Source organism: Syzygium oleosum, unplaced genomic scaffold (genome assembly GCF_021117445.2).
Source record: "Syzygium oleosum isolate NSW1041296 unplaced genomic scaffold, Sole_v2.1 Sole_v2.53, whole genome shotgun sequence".
Lineage (NCBI taxonomy): Eukaryota > Viridiplantae > Streptophyta > Magnoliopsida > Myrtales > Myrtaceae > Syzygium > Syzygium oleosum.
Window position 1 is genome coordinate 1432363 of NW_026607537.1, and position 18642 is coordinate 1451004.

Sequence of the window (18642 nt, forward strand, 5' to 3'; positions counted from 1 at the left end):
CGTTTTAGCCCAAAATAAATCCCAATACACAAGAAGTGCTTCTTTGGAAATAGCAGCAATTCTAGACTTTACACTATCTACAGTAGTAATTTGATGCATACATAAATGCAACTTTACTGATCGAACCATTAAGATAGTGACCTCGCAAGCACAGTAAAAACTCTCATCTCTTTTTCTCTATACAACACTAGGAGTTAAAGTGTGATTCTCAAATATGAATGGTAAATTGTATAGTTCAAGGGTAGGTTTCCCAAAAAGAAAAAGAATGGCACCTTTTAGTCACCTTCAGCTTAGCAATATGCTATTGTCTAAACGAAGAGTACTAGAAAACTTTAGAAGCTCCCAGAATTGTCTTGCACAGCTCAACTATATAACCCATTGTCAAGATATGAAACAGGATCAACGTCTGTACATGGCTACAATACAAACAAGGTTTTGAAAAACATAGTCAACATGGAGTATTGCAACTGATAGCCGCAGCTTTTTTCAAACTTATAGGTGTGGTTAGTGATAAGAATTTTGCAGCTCAAAATTTTCCAAACTGCTAAGAGTGCAGAGGTGGGTTGTCATGTAGAGAATTAATCAACTTCTCCACAGAAAGGCATTAATCATGAAGTCAAATCATTTGCAGCTGCTCAAAATTCACCAAAACCATTTGGAAATAAACAAGTGACATCAAATTTCCTTTTTTGGAATATCAAAAGAGAACAATTAATTAAATGGGTAAACAAGACGGTATTACGCATGTAAAAATCTATTAATAAGAGAATAATTAAGATCAAAGTCAAACTTTCAGCTCTTAGGCAGCTTTGACATCACTACAACAAGAAGAAATATAAAGAAGCAGCATAAAGCATATAAGTTCTCCATCTTATAATTTTGAAATAAATGAAAGAACTTGAAAAAAGAAAAAATGATACCTGCTTTCTCATATTCCTTCGTTGACGCTTCTTTGTTTTGTCTGCTCTTCCCAAGTAGATCACCTTTCGTCCTCACAATCTTCGCCACCTCCGAAAAGTTACCGTAGTCTTCCTCCAAATTGATAAGTTCATCGAGGCAGCCCAGCCTCATGAGCAAGTTTCGCATTGAATCGATGCAATGAAAAGCCTTCGCACACTTCATCATGGCCTCGTAATCTCTGAGGTCATAGTAATGAAGGGCACAACTCTCTAAAAAGTCTTGTTCCAATTTCTCTATTTCTTTACTTTTCTTTACTATTGCGCTGTTCTCATTTTCCAGCCTTTTCCAATCCTCAATGTATTGCAGACCCATTTCAAAGAGTTTTCCTTCCCCACAAATGGACAAGCACTTCGAGAAAATATTTCCCCTTGCATATGCCTCCGCTGCAAGACTACAGCGCCCAGCGAGAGAAAAGCAATCTCCAGCTTTCTCCAAAGCAGATTCTCCGCATTTTTCCATGTATATTCTACCTGTCCAAGCATAAAAAAAATTTAATGTAAGTTTCATTCACAGTGTCCTGATGTTTACGTAAGATTACATAACTTTACGATATTTAGAAATAAATTTGCAAAGGGACATTTGGAAGCTGCCAGAGATGCTCTTGCACAGCTCAACTATAGCCTCCAATGTCTAGATATGAAACAAGATCAGCATCCATAGGTGGCAACAATACCAAGAAGTTGTTGACAAGCCATAGTCAACATGGAGTAGTCAACTGATAGCCACAGCTTTTTTTAAACTTATAAGTGTGATCAGTGTTACTAACTTTGCAGCTCAAATTTTTCCAAACTGCTAAGAGAGCAGAGACAGGTTGTCATGTCGAAAACAATCAACTTCTCAACACAAAGGCATTAATTATGAAGTTGACATTAGTCGCAGCTTGCTCAAAATTCAAAGCGTTTGGAAATTAACAAGTGAGATCAAACTTGTTTTTTTCAAATATTGAAAGAGAAAACTTTATTAAATGGGTAAACAAGTGGGTACCACGCATGTAAAAAACTATATACAAGAGAATAACTGGGATCAAAGTCAAACTTCCTCTTTCTTAGGCAGCTTTGACATAGCTACAACAATAAGAAAAATAAAGAGGCATCTTATCATTTTGAAAGAAATTGTAATAAAGAAAACTTGATACCTGCTTTCTCATATTCCTTCAACATGTAGAAACACTCTGCCGCAGAGTAGGCCACTCCACTTGCTTCATAAATCTCAGCAGCCTGCCTTCGAAGGTCAGAAGCCTCTTGTGGACTTAAAATGTGCTTGAGATCTGCATCGGCTTTGAAAGCAGAGGCCTTAGCAAAATTTCATCCCGAATTCGTACCTACTTCGCTCAAAGCACATTGTTGCCATTGGGTAGTTACCCTCACGTAAGAGCTTGCAAAGTTAAAAGAGAGAGAGAGAGAGATCAATAGCTTCTTCAGAGAAGGAGAAAAGAAGAAGAATAGAAAACGTAGTCCTCCTTTATTGGAAAAATCAGTGGTGTAGCCTTAAACCAAAAAAAGGCACTGCCAATGACCTGATAACCTCAAAAGAGGAAAAATATTCAAAGAACATTCATATCATATGGCTTATCCATTGTGTCTAAATGAAGTATTCGGCCAAAGTATTAAAAAACCATTAAAGTTGGCAATTTAATCACCGTTATTTGTACCATAGAATGTCCACATCCTACACACTTTTTTCAGGATCAGACGTACTTTTACAGTCACTATTGTCATTCCAAAATCACTAGCATTCACGGATCATGTTGACTCCAAATGAGGCGAAAATAATAATTCTGTGAAGAGGAAACAATTAATAAAGAAAAAACAGAAAAACAGCAAACCTTAAAACCCTGTGACTTCCACTCCTCTGGCGTGCTCCTGACCTGCATTGCTTCTGCAAGGCTATGATCTACCAACCTAACTTGAATGAGGCACTTCTTCTTCCAGTAGTCAAACATTGGTTTGGAGAACTCCAGGGCATTCTCACAAATCCACAATCTTTGCCTTGTCCGAGTAATCGCAACGTACAATTGTTTCAATTCAGAGCATAATATATTGTGCTTCGCGTCATCGAAAGTTGGGGAAGACCATTGAGAGCTCTTATCAAGCAATGCTTGCTCCCTCATATATCCATAAATGACCCTCCATTGACTTTTCAGAGGTGACGTGCCAAAAAAGTTGTACAATAAGACGTCCTACACAATGTTAAGGCAAAAAAGTGTCTTGTAAAAACATCAGATTTAAGATCAAAATGACAGATTTTGAGTTTTATGAATACATGAGCAGATCTGAAAGATTTAGGAAGAGAATATTTGGACTCATTTTGACACACCTGCCAATCAAGATCAGTAAAGTTGCAAACTCTTTGATATTGTCCATTAACCTAGAGGATGATGATGACATAAGCCCAAACAAATTCTACATTATGTGTATCTAGATGACATTGTCTACATACAAAAAAGGATATAGTAGAATGAAAATGCAAATCCAAGCATTTTACAGAGTAACAGCTAGCAGCAAATTGGTTAAAAATTGCCCATAAGAGAATGGTCATGAAATCTCTATTGCTACTACCATTATAATCACATGGCAAACAATCCAGCCTGACTCACACCTACCTGAAATTCCAACCTGTCGCACTCCACTATCGTCAGAACTAGGGCTTGCCCTCTCACAAGGTTTGAAACTTCATTTCGGGAATGATCATCTCGAACCAAAATAACCTGCTCTGCTCCGAAGCCAACGAAATTACCACTAACATCACTGTTGCCAAAAATTGATAGTATGGCGCTTTCGTCATTCTCTGATTCAAGTAAAATTGGGGCTTCCCCACATATAAAGCTAGTTTCGGGGCTCAAAGCATCAACGGATAAAGGGAAAAAAAGGTAAAGAAGATCAACAACGCTCTGTGCCAGTTTGAGTATACCAGCATGAGTGCGGAAGTTCTGGCTCAAATGGAAAGTTTTGGAAAGACATCCCTTTTCAATTGTGATATCAGGTCCATCCATTGAATCTATCCGGAACTCCTTGTAGAAAAGGGCCCTTATGTCTTCAAACCTGAAGTCTATTCCCCTTGCAATAGTTTGTGCAGTGTCCCCAGAAAACACAAAGCCCTCATCAACGTTTCTACAGATATACTTGAACAGTGAAATTTGCCTCATGGTGAGATCCTGCACTTCATCAATATATACAAAATCCACCACGTTACCAGCAAACTGCTCACGAAAAAGACGGCGATGAAGATCATTGACATGATCAGCCAAATCAAATTCACCATTTTTCATTTTCATCTTTTCATAATCCTCAAAAGCATCATAAATTTCTTCTCTTCTCTGAATACTCAGAGTGGAGACATGACCCTCTGAAAGTGAAACATAAGCTAGTCTGTCAAGTTTGCCATCACAACAATCAGCTGGTTGAAGACCACCCTTTATGTGGGACATTATTTCAGTGAAGACTCTGGAAGGATCAAGCCTCCTCCTTATCTTGTCATTGAAGTGAGGCCAATAAACAGCACAAAACTTTTCGTAAGTAACCTCCTTTGCTCTTAGAAGACTTTGTAAGGCAACTGGTCTAGAAATGTAGGATTGGCCATGACAACACTCCCTTAGATCGGGAAACCTTTCAAAGAATGAAACCCCAAATGTTCCATCTAGCATCATCAGAAGCTCACGAAAAGTTATAATAAGGGGATAAGAGTTGGGAGACATCTACAAATGAATGCGGGATATCCTTGAATAATGCTGCATCATCAACAATCTCATCAACTGGAGAGCTTTTTACTCCATGTTTTGCACCAATGCTGGTGCTGCAGGATTAATTAAGCTAGCAATTAGAAATGAAAAATACTCAACAAACTTACGGGAATACCTACACTACACATGCAATCTCATAATTTCTACTTTTAGGTAACTAACAGCAAAAAGGAAATTAGAACATGCTGATGCACCAAGATTATAATGATATACTATGAGACACGGATAGCATTTACATCAGCTGGCAAATGAAAGATTTGTAGAACAGACGGTCCTTTCTCGATTCTGCTTATAATTGCATATTTTCATTTAAAATTAAAATTTTCCTTATATATGTACAATGCTACAATCAGAAAACTTAATACAAAATTTTGAATAAAATAGAAATGCAAACTAAAGAAGTGGCACAAAGACCAAAATAAGGACTATTGCCACACAAATTAATCTTTAGTTTGAAATCAGCAAGCAGATGATGTCGATCTCCAATATGCAATGATTAAATCTATCTTCTAGCAGCTAAAACCAATTAGTAGCACCAGAGCATGGCAAAGCATGGCAAAGCACTGATTTGACCCATGCACTCTTGCTACATGTTATATTTCCTATCGAAGTCTATATATGAAGTATCTTGGTAGTGCTTCTCTGCTAGGAGGAAATAGTAGCATGCCAAAGGGGTTATCTTCTTGTCCGGACTAATTCATAAAAAGATTTGACAATCCATTAACCTTGCATATGTTTGCTCATTGTAAAAATTGCAAAATATTATTTCAATTGTTCAAACATCTTCGCACGACATTTTATGTACCTTCTAAGTTGGGATACATGTTGTTTGACCGCAAAACACAATTGTGCACTGACAGTCACAAAAAGCTGGCGCAATACACAATCCTCTGCTCCTTTACCGATTTCCCCAACAATGGTTTCCAGGGAGGCGTCTTTGCAGTGGCTGATACCACTTTGGATTTCCCGAAATCCCTCGGTTGCTTCATCATGCAGTTTCTCATTTCTAAACAACTTCATCGTCAGGACCGTAGTTTTTCCGGTTCCAGATCGCCCAAGTATAAAAGTGCTGCTGGGGAAAAGAATTATCTCTTGTTCTTGCTCTGTTACTTCAAATGGAAGACTCACTTTGCTACCATCACTGTCATCGAGCAAATGGCTAATAACATCTGATGATAAGGAGTAAAATTTCATCAGAAGCAAACTCTCACTCACTTTTGCATTCTCTCCATACAACCTACGATCTGAAGCATCAGCATCAGAACTACTCCCAAATTGATCTTCACAAGGACTTCGATAGCGGACAAAGTCAAAAGGACAGACCCAGGTCTTCGGAACTTCCTGATCCCTATAACAGGAAGAGGCGTATGAAATGAAAGAAAATAGGGGGATAAGATCAATTCAAGATATTTTAGTCATCTATCTGGAAAAGAGATGCTTTCTAATTTAGTAAGTGATGTGCTACCAATCTTAAGTAAAAAAGAAATGATCAGACTTACCCCACAATGCATTTCTCATTGCAACGACTAATAAAATCATCATTATAGGTCTCAAATATGCTGTCCAAACGTTTGACCAATTTTGTCACATCCTCTAAAGGCAATACATCCCATATCTTCAGGATTTGGATGTATCTCTGTTCCTTTACAACATCAATCGTGCATATTACATAGAGACCTTCAGCCTTAAATTGTCTCACGATATAAGATGAGTGTTCACAAATTATATCCACATTCCCCTTCTTTGGTCTCCACCCACTGGATAGTTTTGACAGAAGGTTTATGATGGACATCTTTGTCCTGAGTGATGTCAGCTTTCTGAAAGACTTCAGGAAGTTGTCACTGAAAAGAACCTGAAAAGACCAAAGCATGACAGTAAGATATGTTGTCACAAATTCTTTGAAACTTAATGCTTATTTTGAAAAATAAATGTACCCGTAGAATACTGTTGAGCAAAGTTTTTTACCTTCCACCTAGCATTTCTGAAAAGTACACTGCTTCTGTCAAGCCAATCATCAAGCTGATTATTCTCTTTCATCACATCTAAGATGGCTTTAGCCAAGTCCTTGTCATCATCAACATTGAAGAAACATCCACGACTCTTAGCATTGTCGACCAAAGCTTCCCACACAGATTTGCTTTTTGTCAGTGTTTTCCCATTTCCCAGAATCCACAGACAATACCTACAGATTGGAAATAACTCTGGGATTTACAGGCTATAGCACTCCAAATATGTAATTTAACACAGTTAAGAGGATACAGTACCTGGCCCTGGTAAGAGCAACATTGGTTCTCTTAGTATTGGACAAGAACCCAATAGTCCCACGCGAATTTGATCTTACGGTGGATATTATAACAATGTCTTCTTCACCCCCTTGGAATCCATCCACTGACTTCACCTTGACCATAAAGCCCTTGATATTTTCATACTTTTTTCCAAGTTTAGCTTGAACTGCAGCAATCTGAGCTGCGTAGGGAGATATGACACCTATTGTCAGATCTTCTTCTGACCCATCCCAAGCTGCAAACAAAAGGACATAAAACCATCACAACAATGATATCATTTTATGCGGGGTGCAAAACTTCGAAAAGAATATCCTAGGAAAAGAACTATTAATGGCCATCGTAATCTACACCTACATGATTAAGTAATACATGTAAAATCCATGTGCTCGAAGCATTATGTATGAAATTCTCTTGACATACCTCTGTACAGATTCCTCACTATCCTCGAGATAACTTTGACCTCAACAGGATTTCTAAGGCTACAGCCGTCATCTCCGATTTGTTCTCGTCCATCAGGAATATTTATGAACGTGTAAGGGCCAAACATCGGCCATGACAAATGACTTTTTCTGTAACTTTTGTGCTTCACATTTGGCCCATCCAAAATTTGGCTTTGATAAAAGTTTGAAGTCGGAAACAGACTTATTGATGGATGCATCCGGTACTGTATATTGAGAAGTTGCCTTGAATAACCCAGTGAACTCAGTCGTTCAAACAAACTCCTTCCAAAACCAGCCCTGCTAGAAACCTGTAGAAATAAAACATGATAAAAAAAATTCAGGGCCCGTTAGGTATAGAACATTTAGCCCATCTAAGTTCAAATGAAGAAAAGGATATTACACATCTTTCAAGACCAAATAGAAAGTTACTTTTCAGACATTTTAACATTACCTTGCTTTCGACCATAGCCGGCAACTGACACTCATCTCCAACTAAAATCAGATGCTTGACACCAGGGAGTTGCAGAGGAATTACTGACTCGCATTCTTTCAACTGGGCTGCCTCATCGATTACCAGTAAATTGAGAGGCTCCACTTCCACATGGTACAGCTTATATGAACTAGAAGCAGTGCAAAAAATCAGGGAAGCGTGTTGATAACAGAAGTCAGCTACCATGGCCTTACTCGTATAGTTTGGAAGTTTTAGATCCTCCAGAGAATTACGAACAGTTAGCAACATGGAAATGCATTCCTGTCTCTTCATATATAAATTATAGAGTGGACCCATGGACAACTCAAAGGAAAACAGGTTACGTTCATCACGTGAAAGAGTTATCTCCATCATCTCTGAATCCAACTTCTCTCCACATAATAAAGTTTCAAAAGAATCAAGTAAGGAAAGGAGGGATGTAATATTCTGGAAATTAGTTCTGGATATATGAGTACAGAAAATAAAGAGGCATCTCCGCAGGGGCTGGACAGTTGCCTTGAATCGGTCCCTGAAAAACTCAAGAAATGATTTAAGCTCACAGTTACAATCTTCTTCACTGCTTCCGCATTCGCTCCCATCATCATCCCTTCCTGGTTTCCTTCTTTTTGTTTGTTCGTTTTCCAAAAATATGTGATATTGATGGACACAGTCGGCAAGAGTATCTATCATGGAAGTTAGACGCTGATGCCAACCAGTGACTCTAGAAAAGCACGCAGCAACACAATCTACACGGTGTTCCAAGTATATGTCTTCAATGTCGGAATCAACTTTCAGCCACTCCTTGTTCCCAAAAATAAGAACGTCTCCAAAGTAACAGAGCAAACTTTCCTTTCCAGTGCTTATATCACTATCTGATTGCTTTAGCAGCTTTAAAACACGAGATGCCACTTCCTTGATGGCAACATTTGTAGGAGCACAAACAATGGTTCTATGTTTCCTTTTTAAGAGAGTATATAGCAGTGTAGCGACGGTTTTAGTTTTCCCAGTTCCAGGAGGACCCCATATCAGTTCGACAGATGGCTTGTTCTCACATTGGAGTTTATTGAGACAGGCCTTAACTGCCTTTTTTTGGGATTCATTCAGATCATGGCACAATCTCTCGTCAAGGCTCTCACTCCCAGAACCATTACCTTTTGTAATACAGAGATTGGAAACTTTATCAGCCTGCAACCCAAACACATTTCTTGTGATAATCCAGATCATGTAAATATGGTGGAAGGTTAGAGACCTGAAACTGAATTGGTGTTCATATGATATAAAGAGCATTGCGCAGCACAAACTTAAATCCTGTGAAAAGTATAGTATAGAAAATTTTAAGGTCTAGTACTAATGAGGAAGTCACCTCCAAGGAACTAATTTGTCCTATTTAAGCCGTGACTTCACTAATTTCCCATATCTTCATTCATCTCCATAACATGAAATGGACCAACTAAAAGAAACAATCATCCTAATCTATTAGTGCAACAGACTGGCGTAAAGCATCATTTATCTTATTTTCTGGTGAAACTTACAAATCTAAAGAAGTAAAATGAAGTTTTGAAGCTTAGAAATTAAAAAGGCAATGTTAAGTCTACATGAACCAAAGGTACAAAAAGGAAAGTCATACCACCAAATCTGTGCAGAGAACTTCCTTCACAATATCCAAGTTCAGAGACATATGCAACACGTTCCATATCCTTCTGTTGGTGGCTATATTTATCAGGAAAATTGCAAACTTTGGCTTCCAGGAATTATCTACTTCACAGTCTAATAATGCCTCCACTTTAAAGTTTGTGGATGACGTTGCCTCATCCTCTTCATCGTCTCCTCCAATCATCTTTACTGATGCAAATGCCCATCTTCTTCCGGACCTCTCCAAGTCGGGAATAGTTGACGGCTTAGCATCAGTTAGAATCAAGATATCTCCAGGCAAAGTTTTGTAAGTTTCCTTGCCACGAGTGTTGGATTCAATGCTCCACTGACCAGCCTCGACAGCATATGAGTTCCCACTTCTCTTGCATTCCACAAAGTCAGTAACCTCGGTGAAAGGCAGCAAAGAAATATTTTCCAAACTCGAGCATAGACTCGCCCGTGTTTCTTCCAGTAAAGGGTAGACATACGATCCGAGATACTGCCGGACCGACTTAAATGTTTCCGGTATAGTCTCCACCTACAAAAACAGCTCGGCCAAATGTCAGATATGACCAACCAACCTCGACATTCAAAAAATACTTTGATCAAATTCTGTAAATCATAGCATATACTCCTAAAATACCTAATGAGTTAGCCAAACAAAGTAAAAGCATAAAGGGTTCTATCTCACTAAGTCGAATGCAAGGTTCTTATAAGGCTAAGCTTACTAAAAGCACACACAAAAAAAGGCAACGAACTAACATCATTTGCAAAATTCTCGAGTAAACACCATATTGTCGTCGAACTTACACGAGAATAAAACCAGAAGGGCATGACATAAATAAAAAAGCAAAGATGAGAAAAGAATAAAAAGAAGCCTGGTTATGGTAGAGGTTTTCGTTGAAGATGTCGTCAAGAGACCAAGAGAAGACAATATCAGTCAGGTCATTGGTAGTGTCTCTCCTCCTCCTGCTCAAACCCCCCTCTGCTATCTCCACACCCAACACTCTGCTTGTGCTCCCTCTCAAATCCATCCGAACCCACGAACCAAAACCTTCCGCTCGTTTCTTTCTCCCCTTTTTCTTGCCGATCAAAGCACCAGGGAAAAATCACTCTTGAGGTTTCAAGAAACTTCCGACGCAAAAACTGGGCAAGCTTGTACGCTCATCATCGGTCCCATTTTGAACTCTGAAGTGAGCATTGTTAACGACGAAGAAGAGTGGCATGGTGAAGGTAAAAGGTCGTCAATGGAAAGCTCAAAAGAAGCACCCGAGGTCTTCGTCAACCCATTCGAGGTCCATGGAAGGCGAAAAGACGGGGGTCGTCCTCTCATCTTCCGTACGCTCTCTGATGACTTTCTTTACTGCACAAATGCATGTAAAAGCTTCCCGCTTTTCTTCGCTTTCCACACTTTCATTTCTTGCAACCTAAGCTTTCTACACGTACTAGGCCTTTCTTCTGTCCGAAATGTATTATTTCATGAGTGAAGTTATTTTTGAATATATTAAAATAATTAGTAAATAAAAAAAATATGAATACGGACATTCTACTTATGATGAAAATTAATCTATCATTTCGCATTTTATCTTTTAGCATTTGTATTAATATATTATTAAAAAAGATTAATATCATGAAAAATCCTAAATTACAGATATATCTCAAACTAATTTTTTGATCACTGAAAACCCCAAATTGATACATTTGAGATAAATTTGCCCTCCGTTAGTTTCCGTTAAATTAGATTAATATCACAAAAAATCACAAATTGGTAAACGGTAGGTAAAACTCCAAACTAGTACCCCGTCAACTGTCACGTGCCATCCAACTCGGCAATTTGACAGTAAAAATGTAACAAAGAGTAAATTTGTCACATGTGTACCAGTTTGAAATTTTTTATGGTCAAAAAAATTAATTTGGGGTAAATATGTCACAGTTGTACCAGTTTGAGGTTTTTGGTAATATTAATCCTATCAAAAACTCTTTCAAAAGATAACATAGAAACTCGACACTTGAAATTATAGATTTTTTTGGTCAAGAATATGTAGATAGTTAGAAATGCCTTCTACTCATTGGTTTTGCCGAATTTTTAACAAAACCGGTGCCGCCCGGACGCCACCTAAACAATTAGAGATGTTTTCCATCGAGTACTTTTAAGGAGAATCAATTAGGTAACTCGTGTCACCTCTTAATTATTTCTCTCCATAGTGAACTATAATTTATATAGACTTTCGAAATTCTATTGATAGTGTGTTTTAGGAAAGTAAATGTATTCAATATGTTACGCTATTAAGTGTGGTTTTTTCACTTTTTTTTAAGTTCTATTTTGATTCATTTATATAAATAGTTAATACCACGAAAAATCTCAAACTGGTACACCTGTGACAATTTTATCCCAAACTAATTTTTTGACCACCAAAAATCCCAAAATGGTACACCTGTAACAAATTTACTTCGAACTATTTTTTTGACAACCAAAGACCTCACACTGGTATATTTGTGACAATTTTACCCCGAACTAATTTTTTTACCACTAAAAACCCCAAACTGATACATTTGTGACAAATTTACATTCCGTTAGTATCCGTTAAATTGGATTAATATCACGAAAAATCACAAATTGATAAACAGAGGAGTAAAACCCCAAACTGGTACACCCGTCAACTACTACGTGTTATCAAACTTAGCAATTCGATAGTAAAATTTAATGGAAACTAACGAAAGGTAAATTTGTCACGGGTGTACTAGCTTGAAATTTTTTATGGTAAAAAATTAGTTCGGGGTAAAATTGTCACAGGTGTACCAGTGTGTCGAAGAAGTTTCCATCGAAAATAGAGATTTTTTTTTTGTAATTACCGAGATATGGACGTGAAAACCCGACCTTTGGAAGGCTTATGAAACATGCCGCAAGTCCCATAAACTGCTTTAGTCCATACTTTGTCTGTGCAAATGACAATGTCCCATGACAAGATGTATGAATTTGGTGGAATTTAAATATGCGACCTGCGATTTTTGAGTTGAAAAATCCCCCAACTCACCAATCAATTGCGCCAATTTGAGGGTTGAGTTTATCGTTGTTTATATTCACGAGGTATCCTCATTACCTTTTTCGACTTTCCTTTGGAAATTTGGGATAAAACGCTTGCTTATAGAAATCAAATTCTTTGATCAGAGTGGACATGCTAATATTATGCACCATCTCTCTCTCTAATGTCATAGTCAAATCTAGGGGTGAGTATGGTTCTAGGGAAGAACCTAAAAACTGAGAACCTGACCGATGGGAACTTGTAGGTTCTAGGTTTCAAGGTATGCAAAGTAGGTTCTAGGTTTTAAAAATTGGGGAACCTGTTTTAACGGATAGGTTCCAGGTTCTAGGTAGGTGGAACCTGAAACCTAGAACCTGGAACCTGAAACCTTACACTTTAAACAAGTTTTTAGTGTTTTTCTTGGTCTATATCTTTGCGTGATCTTGCAATGTTCCATAGCATTAGATGATGAATGTATAATCTGGAATCACTAGTCTGAACTTCTATTTTATGACTTGTTAATGTTTCATATTTTTCGTGTATCTAAATATAAGTTGTGGTCAATAGATCGTATAAGTAAGTGGTGATTATTAAAGATGATGATCCACTGCAATTGTTCAATTAATAATACGGGTGGAACTTGGGTAGATCCTGGAACTGATCTTGAAATCCGTGATATGGTAGGTTTTAGGTTTCAAGATATGTTTCCCCCAAAGGGCTTTGGAGGCTCAAAGCTCCTTGGCAAAGCCTAACCAAACACCCCCTTAGACTATTTCATGTGGGCGTTGCTTTCCTTGTGGTAGTCAACAAGAGTTCAAAAGGGTGAGCTTCTATCCACTGTTTCTCAGTAGCACAGTTGGACTTCTTCATAAAACACTTGAGTGGACGTCTCATGTAAGAGGAGTGTTTTTTAGAGACAAGCCGCAGACACAAAACAAGACAAGCCTACTGTAGCAGCTCGTAGGGAAAAGAAAAGAGGCCGAACAGAAGACTCTTGGAGGACGCGTGAAGACAGCCAAATACATGATTTGTGCTTGTGCTTTCTATTCAAGTGACATTTTATTTGTAAATATTTTGGATTTGGGTATAATCTAGGTGTGAAAAATACTCGAGCGTGTAAGCAATTGTAAACTTTGATTATCCGATTATTAGTAGATTATTTATTACCGACTCTTCCCGTAAATGTAGGTACTGACATTCAAATTGAACCACGTAAAACTTTGGTGTCTTTTGTCGTTCCTTGTTTATTTCTTTGGTGATTTCGCATTGACTTAATTGCAAGATACGGTTCGTTAATTTTACAACACATTTTGTAAGCAAAAGTGATATATAAGTATCTTTTATTGACACGTGAAATTCAACTTAATTATAGCATATCTATCTTATTTACCTCCAAAATAAATGGGAGTTATTAACGGACTTGAACTTTGTTGACCTAAGATAAACTTTCTTGTAAAAGGAAAAAGCTTAGCACGAAGAAATAACTCCATCAAGTCAAAGTAAATGTCATGTCTATAAATGTACACTACAAAAAAACACCGGATTAGCGACAAAATTTGCGACGAAACTTTTGGAAAATCCGTCGCAAATCGAATTTGCGACGGAAAAAATTCCGTCGCTACTAGCAAATTTTGCGACAGAAAATTTAAAGTCGCAAAATTAGTCGCAAATTAGCCACGAATACAATCTGTCGCAAATTTCGTCGCAAATATTTCGTCGCAAATTTGCGACGAACTCTATCCGTCGCAAAATTCGTCGCAAATTTCATCGGAAATTCGTCGCAAAATCTCGTCGCAAAATCATCGCAAAATTCATCGCAAAAGTCGTCGCAAAATTCGTCGTAAATTTCGTCGCAAAATTCGTCGCAAAATTCGTCGCAAATTCCGTCGCAAATTTCGTCGCAAAATTAGCGACGAATACAATCCGTCGCAAAATTCGTCGCAAATAGTTCGTCGCAAATTTGCGACGACCGTCGCAAAATTCGTCGCAAATTACATCGCAAATTTCGTCGCAAAATTCGTCGCAAGGTTTGTCGCAAAAATTCGTTGAAAAATGTATTCGTCGCAAATTAGCGACGAACTGTAATGATCGCAAAATTCGGCTTAAAATATTCGTCGCTATGTTTACATCATTTCGGCCATAAATTCTTGTCCATATCAAACAAAGGAGACAATGACATATAATTGAAACAGAAAAATGAACAAACCATAAATTCTGACAAACAAGCTACAATGACATATAATTGAAACAAATAACTGAAGGAAAGTTACAGAGTCTGACATGATGCTATTTGATATTCAATCTTACAATACATTCAAAACATGAACTAAGAGACAGGACAACCATAGAAGACGCAGAAAAACCATACACAAGAAGACGCAGCTTTGGTACGATGGCAGGACACCAAAAGTAGTCACTTTTGTCGAGACCTGAGGAAATATTGATACATAAATCAGTCCAGAATATAAAAGAAGCGTTTATGCATGGATGTGGAACTAGGTGTAAAATAACAAGAGGGTTAACAAAAATACGTTTGAGGACGAACATAAATGTTCTTACTTATGAATATGAGTGAAATTATGAAAAACCAAGATTATGAAGCAAGCTTACCCCTGATTTTGAGAATTTTAACTAGAAAGACTGGAGAAAATCATCATCATCAGCATTTTCGGCATCAATGTTTTGGTCATCATTGTGTCCATCACCTACTGGATTGGCTGGAGGTACAGGAGGATCGTCATAGCGATTGAGGTCAAGGTGTTGCATAACGAGTCTCATTTGTTGTTCTAAGTTATTTATTTGTTCGTCCTTCTGAACAAGTAAATTATTCAGACGATGCACTTCTTGGGTCAATTGCTCGTCTTGTCGTGGCCTCCTTCGACCAGTCGCAGTGGATGATGAACTTCCAGGATTATTCGGCATGTACATCCTTGACAACGATCCCATCCCAAATATTTTCCCTTTTTTCACCCCACCCGTTGCCTCCATCCATAATGCCATATTATCAACTGGTGGCCCAGACTCAGGACAATCATCACTACCACTAGCACTGCTCATTAAAAGTTTATCATATTTTTCCTACATTAACAATGTAGATGAAAATAAAATCACTATATATATATATACATATATCTACCATAAATATTGAAAGCATTCACGGTTTTCATTATAGTTTACATATAAGCCAAAGTATAACCTTACATACCTTAACAGCTTTTGCTCGATCGCCAGTCCATGTCTTATCTTTCTTTTGAAATGTGCGTTCAAATGTAGCTGCAAATGTGGGTTCCGTCCCCAATTCTTGTGCCTACAAAATGTAAACATGAGTAATTGAATTAAATTAACTTATAACTCATTTAACAGACTTACCAGTCGTTTGCGATGCTCCGCAATGTTGATAGAACCCCCAGCATATGTGGCTGACCCATCACTAGAGCTAGAAGATCGATTCTTCTTATTCTGCTCACAGAGTTGCCGACTCTGTTCAGATGCTCAAAATCTATTAATTGCCGTCCAATTGTCAGCTGTAAAGAAAGACGGCTTCACTTGCTTGATATTCGCTCTATTCATGACATTTCGCATAAAATCATTGTTTTTCTTATCGAAAATTCTTCTCACTTCATTGTCTTCCGCTTCCTCCCACTTGAACTTCCACTACAATGAATAAAAACACAAATTGAAAGTTATTATGATGATCACATATCCATAACCATGCACCAGACAAATATAGACAGATTTTGTAAAGTTCATGTCGGGGAAAATATCTGGTCCTTTAGGTATTGAAAACTACAGAGTTGTTCCGGTCCCTTTACATCATTCTTGACCATCAATATACTACACCAAACTTAATTGGTGAGAAAATATAATATGTAAAACTTACCTTGAACTCATTCCACCACATTTCTTTCACTTCTTGTGGAACACTTCTGTAAGTAATATACTCTCCCATCCAAAAGTTTCTTACTATTTTGTTTAATTCCCTCACAACAGACGGAGCATCCGTGAATCTGCAATCATACGGATATTGTGCAATATCAACAATTCAGTTGACATCAATATCTAAAGCCCTAAATATTACATATACTAAAATAAAAATGAAGTACTTACGAATCTCCAAATGGGCATATGAAGAATCGATTATCTTCTTGACCTGTGTTTCAGTCAATATTCGATTGTTCCGCCGAATAATGGGGTGGAACGGAAGGAGAGGGAGCTAAAGGAGATTGAACTGGAGGAGATTCAGTTCGCATGTGGCCAAGTCCCGTAACATGTTGTTGAGTGTTGGAGGAAGGGCCAACGTGTCCATATTGTGATGGACCATATTGTGGTTGAGGGTTAGATGACGGGACAGGGACAGAGGAAAGGGCCGGGGATGAGGACGAGGAAGATGCTTGTCTTCTATACGAATGACCTCCACGTTTATACTGACAAGTAGGAAGGTTATGCGAATATGTAAATAACTATTGACACGTATTACGGACACATAATTATGTACATGACGAAGCTTACCATTTTGATGGAAAGACTGAGAAAATGTTTCCTTGAAATGAGCCAATGTCGAGTGCTTATGACGTGCAATTTCCTACGAACAAATATACTATGAATCTCATTCATTTTGATATGAAACATCAATATATGAGCACGATATGGGTGGCCACAGGTATCAAACATCACTATATGAATCGCATTCATTTTGATTAAATTTTTTTTGACCACGTACAAAAATTTAAATTTCACTGAAAGTGGGTGGCCACAGGTATTCTAAATCATTCTGTAAAGTTTTGTAAGAGAAAAATTGTTATTATTGTTAAATTTTTTTTGGGACCTAAAAAAATTAAATTTCACTAAAAGTTGGTGGCCACCAATATTCTAAGACATTCTGTAAAGTTTTGAAATTTAAAAATTTGTAGAATTTTTAAATTATTATTTTTTAATATAAATTTTTCCCGTGAAATAAAAAAAAATTTCATACTAAAATTGGTGCCACGAGGTAGTATAAGCTATTAGGTAAAGTTTCCAAATTTTTTTTATTTTTTTTTGATTGGAGGGGTAAACTGGGGTGGCTAGCAGACCCACCACCACGACGCCACACTTAAGAATCCCTAACGACTACGCGGGGTTCGAACTCGATCCCTTCGTGGGGGATGAGAGCGCAAGCCCGGCGCATTGCGAGCGATGGTAAGTTTCCAAAATTTTTGTCCTTCTTTAGTTTAATAATTTTTAAGGCACGTTAAAAAAATTAAATATAACTAAAAGTGGGTGGCCACAGGTATTATAAGCCATTCCGTGAAGTTTTGAAAATTTTTAAATTCTAATTTTTTTTGGCCACCTAAAAAAATTTAAATTTCACTACAAGTTGATGACCACATGTTTTCTAGGCAATTCTATGCAGTTTTGAAATTTTATATTTTTAAAATTTTTTTTCACCCAAAAAAAATAAAAATTTCCCTCACAATGGGTGACCACATTTTTTTTAAGCCATTTTATACGGTTATGAAAATTTTTAATATTTTAATATTTTTTTCCTGGAACGTTAGAAACTCTAAATTTCACTCAAAATGGGTAGTCACTATTAATTTTTTCCATTTTGTGATATTATGAAATTTTAGTTTTTTAAAAATTTTAAAAAAATTTTACAGTCAAATTTCATATTTGTTGTCAACATATACCGTTTTTTTAATTTTCCGTAATTTTACATGATTTTTTATAGAATTGTTCAATTTTCAAGCATTTTCTGTGAAAACGCTTAATCAATCACCCTATCGTCATTTAACGCTTAATCATCCACATAATAGACAAATTAACCAGTCGACCATCGATCAAAGCCACATGCAATCCTGAAATCGACCCGTAACTTAGCCAACAAAAAGTGATCATAAATAATCCATAAACAAGTCCGACTAATTACCTAATTATACTAACTAGGGTTTAGGGAGTTGCTTTCTTGGTTCAAGGACAACAAAAACCGGCCGATCGAACAGTGGCGATCCGGCGCGGCGTGGGCCCAAATGGTGACTAGTCGGCCGGGTGCTCGGCCACGACCGGGCAAACACGGCGGAACTTGGCGGCGACGGTGTCGGTGGCGACGTAGCAT

General features: G+C 37.5%; 1 pseudogene; it reads right to left on the reverse strand.

Annotated features, from left to right (window-relative positions):
• Positions 1-792: 792 nt before the first annotated feature.
• Positions 793-10691, reverse strand: LOC115694537 (uncharacterized; annotated as a pseudogene).
• Between the last annotated feature and the right edge of the window lie 7951 nt (positions 10692-18642).